This window comes from Peromyscus leucopus, chromosome 15 (assembly GCF_004664715.2).
Source record: "Peromyscus leucopus breed LL Stock chromosome 15, UCI_PerLeu_2.1, whole genome shotgun sequence".
Lineage (NCBI taxonomy): Eukaryota > Metazoa > Chordata > Mammalia > Rodentia > Cricetidae > Peromyscus > Peromyscus leucopus.
Window position 1 is genome coordinate 12,084,705 of NC_051076.1, and position 4,117 is coordinate 12,088,821.

The following is a 4,117-nucleotide window of genomic DNA, read 5'->3' on the forward strand; positions in this document are numbered from 1 at the left end:
TCAGATTCTGCTAAGCAATTTCTAGAAAGGAATCTTCCATCCATGCAGCATGATGTTGATCAGATGGCCATTGGGATGAAGCTGACTTCTTTCACAGATTCCCCTGGGATTCTGAAACTGTTGGCTTCAGACAAGCCTCATGGGAAGTCAAGGTAGCTGAAACACAGAAGAAAAGTCAGACTATGATTTCAGGCAAGGAGGTGGAGGTAAGGCCAACGATTTTCTGTTTTAGCCGTTATTGATTGAGAAGTTGATGTCAGAACAAGGACTTATTTTTAAAAACATGAGCAACAATGCATCCCATTATTTACAATTTCACTGAAGCCATGCCAGCTACAAAGTGTCAGAAACACTTCTCTAGAGTGAGGGGAGCTGAATTGACCTTCCAGGCAGGGCTCAACTATTGCCCATGGAGCCTTATAACTTCAGTGTGTAGTCGCTTTCCTACGAGGTCATTTCTCCACTGGTGATGCTTTATTTTTTTTTTTCTTTTCATGAGATCTTGGGGACCAGGGAGTTGTAGAGCCAGGTTGAGAGAAAAATCATATTCACAAGTGTTTGTAAGTGACATATATATAATTTTAGTTATTTAGAAATGTTTGAATTCATCTCGTCAGAGGTAAGTCATGTTCCAATTAAAAGCTCTTCGGAACTGAAATATATTGAGATTTTAATCATCAAAATGGAGAAATACCAGTTCAATGAGTTTATACTAAAAGCTTAGTGTTTAGCAAAGGTTACCCTGTTGTGTATCACGAGGCACATAAGACACTACATACTGGGTCAGTTTTACTTATATCCAAAGTCTGAGGAATAAAATCTCAAGAAGGTGGCTTAGCCATGTAAACCTGGATTCACTTCCCAGCACCCACATGGTACCTTACAACAGTCCACTAACTCCACTCCCAGGGGATCCAGCACCCTCTTCTGGCTTCCATGGGCACCAGACACACACTCAGCACACTTACGTACATACAGAAAAAAAAAAAAAAAAAAATCATACACATAAAAAAAAATCTAGAAATAAATAAATGAATAGCCACCACCAGAAGAAGAAGTCATCTTCCTTGAGGGGAGATTGGGCACTAGATATAAAGAAAACTTGTCCTGTTTTTAGTCTCAACCACCATATCATAGATTCACCCTGAACTAATTCTATCTGCCAAATACTGCCAAGCCTAACCTAACGCCAAGCAGATTGACAGGAGGCATTACTTTAAAGACATGCTTTTCTATTTGGCTATAGGGTGAAACCCTGAGCTGGCCTTGAACTCAAAATCTTCTCACCTCAGCTTCCAAGGTTTAGGATCACAAGTGGGCATGCACCAGGGAGAGATGAACAAGAGGAAGAAAATTTCTGTTGGGACTCAAGGTGGGAGGATATTATAAAAGAGTACCTCCCACACAACATACAGATGGAATGTAGCAGGTTATTAGATTCAATAAATATCAGTATAAACACCCTAAAAATAAAAATGCCATCTTTGTAACTCTAGTCATTGTGTTTGTATAAACCTACTCATTTCAAAATATGATGCTAATGTCAAATACAGCCAGCTCTATCTTTCTACAGTGGAGCCCCTCTCATTATTTAAAGTTTTTATTTATGTATATGTGTGGGAGCCTGCATGAGTTCATGTGTACCACATGTCTGCAGGAGTCTGCTAGTAAGCACATAATGGTGGGGTACCCTGCAGTCTGAGTTACAGGTGGTTGTGAGCCTCCACTTGGGTGCCGATCCCCCACCTATATGTCTCTGTGAGAGCTGTAAGCTCTGCCAGCTGCTGGGCTGTCTCTTCAGCCCCATGGAGCTCATCTTATGAGAGGATTGGATTTCAAGTCAGTGAAAGCATGCAAAGAGTGAAATTCTGCATCCTTCCTTTTTCTCCTAATCAAACCAACACAGGGAACAGAGTTCTGTCCTGTGTTGGAGTATGATGCTGCAGTGTACTGTTAAATTTATATAGAAAATGTAAATCTAGACATAATTTACATCAAATGTAAAAGGGAGTCTTCTCAAAGCAGCTAAATGATCCTTGGAGGCTAGGATTGCAAATATTTTCTTATTAAAAAAAAAACCCAACAATCAATTGTATTTTCCAACTACTTACTGTCTTAATTTCAATATTTTTATTTAGATTTTAGATAAACAAGTTATACTTTATATTTTACCTTTTGGTTTTACTGAGCACCTTTGTCAGATTAACAAATCAGTATGTGAAAGAACATCAACTTCCCTTTTTTACATTTTTATAAACTGTATGTATTTGTATTTGACTCTGAGCTAGAACAAGTAAAATGGAAATTTTGTGCAAGTTTCTTTAAAACAATACAATTAGTGAACAAATTTTCTGGAACAAAGAAAAGAATAATAGGTTTCACTGGGATGGATACATAATAACCCACGATGTCCATGTCTTCTTTACTCAGCCAGACATCACCAGCTCTCAGTCCTTCTATGCCTAATAATGATTGTGTTCAACTGCCTTTGATGTTTTCCCCGTTTTCAGTAATATAAAATATACCAGCTTTGCCTGTGTTTAAGTTTTGTCATTAGAAAGGTTTCATAATTTTCAAGTCTGAGAAGATAAGATTAATTTTTTAAAATTATGTGTATGTATGTGGGTGTGCCCATGTGAGTTTACAAGAACTACATGTAGACAGGAGACCATCCTGGCCAGAAGAGGCATCAGATCTCTGGAATTAGAGTTGTTGGTAGTTAAGGGCCTGCATGTGGGTGTTAGCAACCAAAGCCAGGTCCTCTGTAAGAGTACTAAATGCTCATAAGTGCTGAGCCATCTCTCCAGTCCCAAGAGAATATGGAATTTTAAAAATGTGACTGCTTGTTAGAAAGGTCTATAACCTTTAAGTGTTTAGGCACATGGTTTATGGGCCTCCACTTTTTGTGAGTGTTGAGCACTAACTGAAGATCTATTGACAAGTTAAAAACAATGTTTCTGAAGTTTCAGAATTTCCAGTCAAAGAAGGGGCTGGCCTTTACAATAAGAGGAACTGAGCTGGTGGAAGAACTCTCCCAGTTCAACCTTGCCAAGCTCCATGAGATAGACCACTGTAGTCACCTGAGCTGTCCGGGTTGCTCTCTCTGTCTCTGGCCAAGCACTTAGTATCCAGTGTGCAAACTTGAATGCAAATGTGCAGTAGTCTGCTGTACAGAAGACTGCTGTTATCTAAATGCTCAGATGAATAAATGGTCCATCGTTCATCCTTGCCTCATTATCCTTTGACTATCATTTTTATTTTATTTTATTTCATTTTGTGTGAGGGGAATGTGAGTATGAGTGGGTGGTTGGTTAGTTTTGTGTTCATTCATTCAACAAAACTGTGTTGTGGAAAAACAAAAATTTAAAGTGTTATTTCCTACTTACTTTGGGCAAGAGGCTGGAACACATACCCTGGGTGGAGGATCATCTGTGAAGCAGCTATGCTGTGGGATGGTCTGTATGTCAAATTGCTCTGACTGGTCAATAAATAAAACACTGACTGGCCAGTGGCTAGGCAGGAAGTATAGGCGGGACTAACAGAGAGAAGAAAAGAAAGAACAGGAAGGCAGAAAGAGTCACTGCCAGCTGCCGCCAGGACAAGCAGAATGTGAAGACGCCGGTAAGCCACGAGCCACGTGGAAAGTATAGATTTATTGAAATGGATTAATTTAAGCTATAAGAACAGTTAGCAAGAAGCCTGCTACGGCCATACAGTTTGTAAGCAATATAAGTCTCTGTGTTTACTTGGTTGGGTCTGAGCGGCTGTGGGACAGGCGTGTGACAAAGATTTGTCCTGACTGTGGGCCAGGCAGGGAAACTCTAGCTACACATTTAGTTATATTTGTAATTCCTAGACCTACAGAAAATGAGAGGAAAGTTTGAACCTCCTCCCCACTGTGGAGAATGTTGGCTATTATTCTATTTCAAGCTGTTGAGTCACATGCCACACAGTCATGGGTGCTACAAGAAGGTCTGAGACAGACACCTGAGCAGAGGAGATAACAACATCACTGATGACTCAGATGGTGGCCTGGACTTGGTGTTCTCATGAGTTCTTCTTGTCCCTGGTGGGTTTATATTACAACTGAGGAATGCCCAGATTAGGAAATCCCAGC